We start from the raw sequence: 9,302 nt of genomic DNA on the forward strand, positions 1-9,302 counted from the left end.
AGAAAGTTGAAGCAAAGGGAATGGCCAGTGCAAAGACCCTGAGGCAGGACTGGGCTTGGTGTGTTCAAGAAACTGAGGAGACCAGCATGGCTGGGGCCAAGGGAGTGACCAGGAGAGGGGGAGGAGATGAGGTCAGAGAAGGGGGTGGACATCTATGGTAGGGCCTTGCAAATCAATGGAAGGACTACAGGTTTTACTCTGGTTGAGATGGGAAGCTACTGGAAGGTTTTGATTAGAGGGGTGACATGATCCAATAAGTTCTAACAAGATCACTTGGCTGCTGAGGTGGGAAAGAGACTTGGTGGATAGACTCTAGAGTTGTCCCCATAATCTCCGCCTCCTGATGTCCACCCCCTGTGCAATCCCCTCCCTTGAGTGTGGGTGGAAACTGCAACTTGCTTTTAACCAACAAAAAACAACAATGGTGTGGGATGCTGTCTTATCTTGAGCTGCTATAACAGGACTGGCTGGCTTAAACAACAGAGGTTTATTTCTCACAGTTCTGGAGGCTAGAGGTCCGAAATCAAGGTGCCAGTGGATTTGGTTCCGGGTGAGAACTCTCCTCCTGGCTTCTCATTGATTGTGTCCTTACATGTTGGAGAGAGAGAGGGGAAGAGGGGGAGAGCAGTGCTCTGGTCCCTCTTTCTCTTCTTCTAAGGACACCAATTCCATCGTGGGGACCCCTCATGACCTCATCCAAACCTAATTACTTCCCAAAGACCCTACCTCCAAATACCATCACATTGGGAGTTAGGGCTGCAACATACGAATTTAGGGGGGACACAAACATTTAGTCTATAATAGTTGACACTTCTGTGATTATAGTACATGAGATTATAATGCCCATCTTGTGCTGGGCATTTTCCTTTGCTGACTTGGATGAAGTGAGTGACGTGTTGGAGGCCCACATAGCAAGGAACCGAGGATGGCCTCTGGCTGAGGCCCTCAGTCCAACAAACCATGAGAAACTGTGTCCTGCCAACAACCTCATGGTCCTGGAAGCAGATCCTTCCCCAGTCGAGCCTCAGATGAGAGCACAGCCCCAGCCAACACCTTGACTGCAGCCTTCTGAGGCTCCAAAGCAGAGAATCCAGTTAAGCCATGCCCAGACCCTGACTCACAGAAACTGTGATAAAGTATGTTAAGCTGCTGAGCCTGTGGTAATGCTGTTATGGAGCAGTAGATAATCAATGCAGGGCACAAGAGCAAAAGAAGGAGACCAGGGAGGAGGCAAATGTGTTAACCCAGGCAAGGGGTGGTGCTGGCTTCTACCAGGGGCCAGGGGGGATGTGGAGGTGGGTAAAGGGGTCTGAGTCTGGTGTATTTTGCAGGACTTGCTGATGAATCACTTATGGGGTTGGCTTAGAATTACAGGTGACACCTCACTCTGTGCCAGGCAATGTGCTGGGCATTTCACAGAAATGACTAATCACCCTCTCTACTTAATGCTTGGTAATCCCAAGAACATCCTTCACACTTGATGGCATCTGAGCCCTCTCTGCCTGGCACAGAACCTGGCCTGTGGTGAATACTCAGGGGACGTTTTTAGTGGATGAGAGAGTAAACAACACCTGAAGGCCCCTGTTGCCCACTTAGTACTGGCTCTCCCTGGCCTCTGTTCCCCAGGGTGGGCCTATCATTCCTATGAGGTAACAGAGCCCTGTGTACAGTGATTGCCATGGCAACTCCAATGGACGTAGGGGGCTGCCCCCCAGCAACCATCCACTGGTCTCCAGCAGCAGTTGTGCTGTGCAGATCTGCACTCCTGGGCTTCAGCCCACACCAGGGTGGTTCACGGTTTTCTGACATTATGAGAGAGAGTGGAGAGGTGAGGCAGGGACCTTGAGGTGGGCCAGGGGTCTGCCAGGACATGGGGCTTCATCTTCCTTCTCTCTATTCAGAGTTGCTTGTGAGTGGAATGCTCAGACCATAACAGGATCTACTTTCCCTCCCTCTTTGCCCGACGTCTCTTGGGATTTTCTCTCCAGGTCAGAAACTGACAGTGAGTCTACACTTCTGTTCAAGCCAGTCCAGGCCACTCTGGACTGAGGGTGCTATTGGGGCAGAGGGGCAGCTCCTGTGGACGCATCAGGTGGGTGGCTGGGGATGGGGAATGGGGACAGGAGCAGAAAGAGAACTTGAAGGAGATAGAATTGGGGCTTGGTTTCAGCACCACCTGGGTGAGGTCCTATTTCTTTTCTGAGCCTCATTTTCTCCAACTGTGAAAGAGGGTGAGTTAATACTTTCTCCAAACACCTCACTGAGTCCTTGTGAAGAGAGACTAATCTACTAGATGTGAGAATATTTAACACATGAGCTGTATTTGTCATCTCCTGCTGTATAACAAGTCACCCCAAACTTAGTGACTTAAGACAACATTCATTATCTCATAGTTTCTGTGGGTCAGGAATACAGATCTAGCTTCAATGGGCCATCTGTCTCAGGTCTCTCACAGCCTGTGATCAAAATATTGGCCAGGGCTTCGGTCTCATCCCAAAGCTCAACTAGAGAAGGACCCTTTCCATGGCCAGGATTCAGTTCCTCAGATTGTTGAACTGAGGGCCTCAGTTCCTCTTGAGTTGGTGGCAAGAGGCCCTCAGTTCCTTGCCACGTGGGCCTCTCCAGAAGGCAGCTCACAACAAAGAAACTGCCTCCATCAGTGCAAGAAGAGCCGAGAAGAGCCAGAGAGAGTATGAACAAGACAGAAGTCACAATCTTATAACCTCATCTTGGAAGTGGCATTCCATCATTTTCACCATATTCTACTGGTTAGAAGCAAGTCAGTAGGTTCAGCCCATATTTAAAGTGATGGAATTACACAGGTGTGTAAATACTGAGGAATAGGGGTCATTGGGAGCCATGTTACTGCCCACCTCAGTCCACCCTCTAGCCCCCGATGATAAATATCCTTTCCACATGCAAAATACATTCATCCCCTCCCAAGAGCTCCAAAAATCTCATCCTATTACAGAATCAGCTTCAATTTTAGAATCTGGTCCTATAAATCAGGTCCAGGTGTGGATGAGGCCCCTTGAGTGTCACTCTTCTCTATCAGTAGATCTGTGAAACTAAGCTATCTGCCTGAACACACCCAACGTACAATGGTGTGGCAGATATAGGATAAGAGCTATAGATATTCCTGTTCAAAAATGAGGAAAATTCAGACATGAAGTATTATTCACTGGTTCATAGCAATTCTGAAATCCAGTCAGGCAAATGTTGGACTTTCCTTGATTTGGTTTCAAGGTTTGGAGATAATTGTCTATGGCTCTCTGCTCTGCCATACGTATGGACTCTTGCTTTTACTTGATACAATATCTTTTTTTTTTCTTTCTTTCTTTCTTTTTTTTTTAAGGGAACACATGTTTGCAGCTCAGTAGTTTTCTCAGACTGCTTTCTGCCAGTAGAATTTGGGAGTTCACTGATCTCTTTTCCTTTGGTACTATCTCTGTCCCATTCACTCCATGCTGGCAGTATTTTCACCAACATACTTTTCTCAAAAGCTGTGAACCTTATAGGGATTCTCTCCATTAGACAAAAGTCACATTCTTTTCCATGGGGGCTTCTGTTGAGGGATAGCAGCCTTAAGCTTCTGAGAGGCCCTATTGTTCCATTAAGAGGATTTGTGAGGCATGTCCTTATCTCTTTAAAGGGCCTTTTGTGGGACTGAATAATACTCTGATCTTTCATCTTTCGAAGGATATAACAAACAGTCACAGCCTTGGCTACATTTTACCAACAGTCCTCTGAAGCTATTTCTTAATTTTAGCATCTTTTGACAGCTGGAGAGGATGAGAATTTCCAAAATGACTAAGTCCTGCCTCATTTTTATTTAACAGTCCTTCCTTCAAATTTCTCTCTCTCTTCTCACATTTCACTACAAGCATCAAGAAGAAACCAGGAGGCACCTTCAATACTTTGCTTGGAAATCTTCTTCACTGGATCACCCAGTTCATTAGTCACTTATTCTGCTTTCCACATAACTGCTGATGACAGGGTCACTATGTTTCTGCCACTACATAACAGGGACCAGTCCTCCTCCAGGATCTAAGAACATCTGCCTCACTTCCTCTTGTGCCTTCACTGGCAGCGTCCTCTAAGACCAGACTTCTACTAGTAGTCTGCTTAAGGCAGTTTAGGCTTTTTCTATCATGTTGCTCAAAATCCTTCCAGGCTCCACCGACTGCTTGGTTCCAAAGCCACTCCCACATTTTTAGGTGTTTGTTACAGCAGCATCCCACTCTTGGCACCAAAATACATAGTATCTATTGCTGCATTTAAAAAATCACCAGAGGGCTTCCCTGGTGGCGCAGTGGTTGAGAATCCGCCTGCCAATGCAGGGGACACGGGTTCGAGCCCTGGTCTGGGAAGATCCCACATGCTGCGGAGCAACTAGGCCCGTGAGCCACAATTACTGAGCCTGCGCGACTGGAGCCTGTGCTCCGCAACAAGAGAGGCCGCGATAGTGAGAGGCCCGCGCACCGCGATGAAGAGTGGCCCCCGCTTGCCTCAACTAGAGAAAGCCTCGCACAGAAACGAAGACCCAACACACAGCCATAAATAAATAAATAAATTAATTAATTAATTTAAAAAAAATCACCAGAAAGCTTAGTGGCTTAAAATGGTGTGCTTAAAACAATATACAAATTTATTATCTCACGGTCTCTGTGGATCAGGGTCCTGGGTGTGGCTTCACTAGGTCCTCTGGCGCAGGGTCTACCATAGGCTACAATTAATGTGTTAGGTGGGCTGTATTCTCATATCAAGGTTCAACTGGGGAGGAACCATTCAGGTGGTAGGATTCATTCAGTTCTTTTTTTTTTTTTTAATTTTTATTCATTTATTTATTTATTTATTGACTGCATTGGGTCTTCGTTGCTGCACGCGGGCTTTCTCTAGTTGCAGCGAGCAGGGGTTACTCTTCGTTACAGTGCGCGGGCTTCTCATTGCGGTGGCTTCTCTTGTTGCGGAGCACGGGCTCTACGTGCGTGGGCTTCAGTAGTTGTGGCTCGCGGGCTGTAGAGTGCAGGCTCAGTAGTTGTGGCGCACGGGCTTAGTTGCTCCACGGCATGTGGGATCCTCCCGGACCAGGGCTCGAACCCGTGTTCCCTGAATTGGCAGGCAGATTCTTAACCACTGCGCCACCAGGGAAGTCCCTCATTCAGTTCTTTGAGGACTATTGGAATAAGGGTCTCTGTTCCTTACTAGCTTTGGCCAAAGGCCACCCTCAGTTCTTGCCACATGAGTCTCTTTGTAGGGCAGCTCAAAACATGGTACTGCTTCCATCAGAGCGAACAAGGCAAGGAGAGCCAGAGAAAGAGTGTGAACAAGACAGAAGTCACTAACCTAATCCTGGATGTGACATCCTCTCACATTTGTCATATTCTTTTGATCAGAAGCAAGTCACTAGGTCCAGCCCACACTCAAGTGTTAGGTGGGGAACATAGTGTATGAATACCAGGGGGATAAGGATCATGAAAAGTCATATCAGAAGCTGCACAATCACCAAACAAGTCAGAATTAATAGGGTGTTTTGCCTGGTGATTTTTCAAAATTCATCTGATTCTTAACCTGCTCTGAGTTTACCAGCAGACCAACTTGCTGGGTGACCTCAGGCAAGTCACTCCTTCTCCCTGGGACCTCAGTTTCTTTACCTGTAATATGAAGGGACTGGGGCTTCCCTGGTGGCGCAGTGGTTAAGAATCTGCCTGCCAATGCAGGGGACACGGGTTCGAGCCCTGGTCTGGGAAGATCCCGCATGCCGCTGAGCAACTAAGCCTGTGCACCACAACTACTGAGCCCACGCGCCACAACTACTGAAGCCCACGTGCCTAGAGCCCTTGCTCTGCAACAAGAGAAGCCACCATAATGAGAAGCCCACGCACTGCAACGAAGAGTAGCCCCCGCTTGCTGCAATTAGAGAAAGCCCTTGCACAGCAGCAAAGACCCAACGCAGCCAAAAATAAAATAGATAAATAAATTTTTAAAATAAATAAATAAATAAATAAAACGAAGGGACTGGATTAGCTAATCTCAAAGATCCCTTCCAGCTCTGACTTGCTGCTTCTATGCTTTCCTTATCCAATTATACAATAAATTGTTTTATCCTAGTTGTATTACAAAATTCACAGAAGCCTTTAAAAAACACATGCAATAAAATAAGAGAATATGGATAAGAAAAAGATCACCTAGGAAAAAGGAACCCAAACTTGAAAGCTGCAGAGGCTTTTGAAGATGCTAGAGCTGACATTCTAATTTGCCCCAAAGGCCTGTTCTTCGGAGGAAAGACTGAGATTATCCCAGAGTCGGTTCCTGCTGTTGGCTCTCCTCCACATTGGCCAAGCTGGTTCCTTTCCTTGAATGACCAGCTGGTAAAAGAATGGGCAAAATCCTATTTGCAGAGGGGCAAACAGTCACCAGGATGGGGGGCTTGGGGCAATGCCCCTCCCAGCAAGGGGTCTGCTGGGGGCTCCTAGGGGAGTGTTGGGTGGTACAGATGGGGAAGAAAATATTATAGAAGAAAAGGATTGCAAAAGAAGAAGAGGAGTCCCAGGCCCCCAGTCTGTTTGAGAAAGGTCTGAGGCACAGGTGATGGGGGTGACTAGGGCTTTCCACAGACAGCACAGCCTGCAAGGGTCCAGGAAGCAGGCCCAGTGCCAGGGGTGGTGGGTGGATGGGGCGGGGGTTCCTTGGTGCCTGAGAGCACTGGAAGCAGCACGGAGGGACCTCTGGTCAGGGGCTGGGCAGATGGTCACTGGCCGCCCTGTTCAGCCCTCTCTGTCATTTGAGATGACCGTGTGTATTTCTTTGTCTGCAGAACTAAGCTTGGAATTACCTGTCCCAGAGCAAGAGCGGATGGAGCTGGACCACCGAGCAGGTAGGACAGGTGAACAGGGACATGCTGAATGCACATGCAGGACTTCTGGAGGGACCCCCTGGGGACAGCAGAGACTAGCCCCCTCCCCCTCTCCCTCAGTCTTGCTTTGGCCTCCAGACCCACTATGTGGCCCTAACTTCCTCGGGGCTTCTGTTTGAAGACAGAAGGAAAAGGGAGGGTATGGAGTATTGCTGAGCCTCTCCCATCTGCCAGGCCTGGGGATTATGACCCCACTGCAGTGTCCCCTCTTGTAACCGAACACAAGTTCATGTGCCCGAGGCACAGTGAGACCAAACAAACCGAAACATCGGAGTTTGGAGCAGAGAAAGTTTTATTGCAGGGCCAAGCAAGGAGAATGGGTGGCTCATGTTCAAAACCCCCAAATTCATTGATGGTTTTTGGGGAGAAGTTTTTATAGGCAAAATTTAGGGTGAGGGCTGCAGGGTGTGTGGCTTCCTTCTGATTGGTTGGTGGTGAGGTAACAGGGCGGTGCTCCAGGAGTCTTGCGCTTGGCCTGAAGTTACCATCCTCCACCTGCCTGGGCACCTTAGTTCCTGAAGAAGAACTGGAAGATATTGTTATGTATATCCCTTGGGGAGGAACCAGGACCCTGCTTTAATCACTGCACTATTGCTTTTTTCTTTTTTTTGGCCGCACCACGTGGCTTGTGGGATTTTATTTCCGGGCCAGGGATTGAACCCGTGCAAGGGTGCAGAGTCCTAACCACTGGACCGCTAGGGAATTCCCTGCACTATTGTTTCTTGATTGTTCCTCTTTTGTTTCTGCATTCCTTCCTGTCCCTGAGTAGCAGCTGTTTGAATCTGCCCTTAGGAACTCAGGGAAGGTTTAGGGAGACTGAAGCCTTTAACTTGCAAATAAGAAATGGGGAACCCGGAAAGGCTTTTATGCCCAGGAGGGCCCTACAGGGTCCTGCTCGGCTTCACTCTCAAGGCTCAGAGGCAAAGCAGCAACCCTTTGTGCACCAGAAAGGCAGGATATGGGAGAACACAGTAGGGACCTGGTCTCTGTGAGTGGAAGGTCCATGTAGGTCCTGAGTGAGCCAAACGCAGGGAGTGGTATGGCCCAAGGAAGGGAGAAAAGCGTGTCCCAGGCCTGGGGAATAGTGCGGGCAAAGATCTGGAAGTGAGAGTGGGCTGGTGCTTTGGTGAAGCTGAATGAAATTCAATATGGATTGAAGGCTGGAGAAGGGAGGTGGGTGAGGAGGCTGGCCTGGGGTCCTGGGACCGAACCCAAGGGCAGGGTCTCTGCCCTGAGGATGAGGGGAAGGGTTTCCATGAAGGAATGACTGGGTCAGGTCAGCTCTGAGAAAGGTCCGCACCGGTGAGGGGCTGGAGTCTGGGGCTGGAGGGTGGGATGTGGAGAGAGGCGCATCCAGGGACGCTGGGGCAGGGCTCCTGCTGGAAGCTCTCTCCAAAGACCCGAATGACCTGGAGGCCTAGTTAAACACTCAGATCCCAGCCTCTCCCAAGAAGATTCTGATGCAGCAGCTCTAAGAGGGGCCCAGGAATCTGTATTTCTAATGAGTGCCTGCAGGGGATTCTGATAAATGACCCAGCTTGGAGACCTCTGATGACTGATCGCTTGATCCTCACAACAGCAAGTAAAGTAGGATGAACTCTGCCCATTGTTCAGGGGAAGGGAGTGGAGGAAGCGTGGAATTGCACTGAGATTCTTGGAATGCCAGCTCCAGACATTCATTCATTCATTCAACAAACATGTAAGCCCAAGAGGATGGGGGTTGACCCACTTAGCTCACTGTTGGGGCCCCAGTGCCTAGCACAGCACTGACACACAGTAGGTGCTCGCCTGATGGCTGAATTGGTGAAGGTATTGGCTCTCTGAGCCAGGGGACACGAGACACGGTCCTGGCCATCACAGCGCTCCTAAGCCCAAAGGCCAGGTGGAGGGTGAACAGACAATTACATACACTGTGTTTAGAGGCGGGCAGAGCACAGCCTGGGAGAAACGGGAGCACACATCCTGGAGTCCTGAGCCCTGAGACCTATGGGCTCAGGAGCCCAGCCTTGCGCTGGGCTTCAGTCTCCCCACGAGTACAGGGAGGGGCCGTGGTTGATCAGGCTGGTGCGAAGTGCTCTTAAGGCTCTCTGTCTCCATTCTTTTGAGAAGGGTCACCGTCCCCATCCTGGAAGCCTTAGTTGTCCCCAGAAGCGCCCCTTTGCTTGGCTCTCTGCTTGTTGGGGCAGAACCCAGGACGGGAGGGAGGCTAGGCAGTCTGGTCTCTGGGGAACAGGTTTTTCCTCTTTTGTGTAGATGACGAAAGGGCAGGAACAGGATACTCTGACTTCAGCTCCGTGCGGTGAGGACGGTGGGGAGGAGAAGGGCGAGGAGGAAGCGGGCAGGCCTGGACCTCAGCTTTCTCTGTCTCTACTGCCCTGGGGAAGGG

This window comes from Balaenoptera physalus (genome assembly GCF_965194825.1).
Source record: "Balaenoptera physalus genome assembly, chromosome: 13".
Taxonomy (NCBI): domain Eukaryota; kingdom Metazoa; phylum Chordata; class Mammalia; order Artiodactyla; family Balaenopteridae; genus Balaenoptera; species Balaenoptera physalus.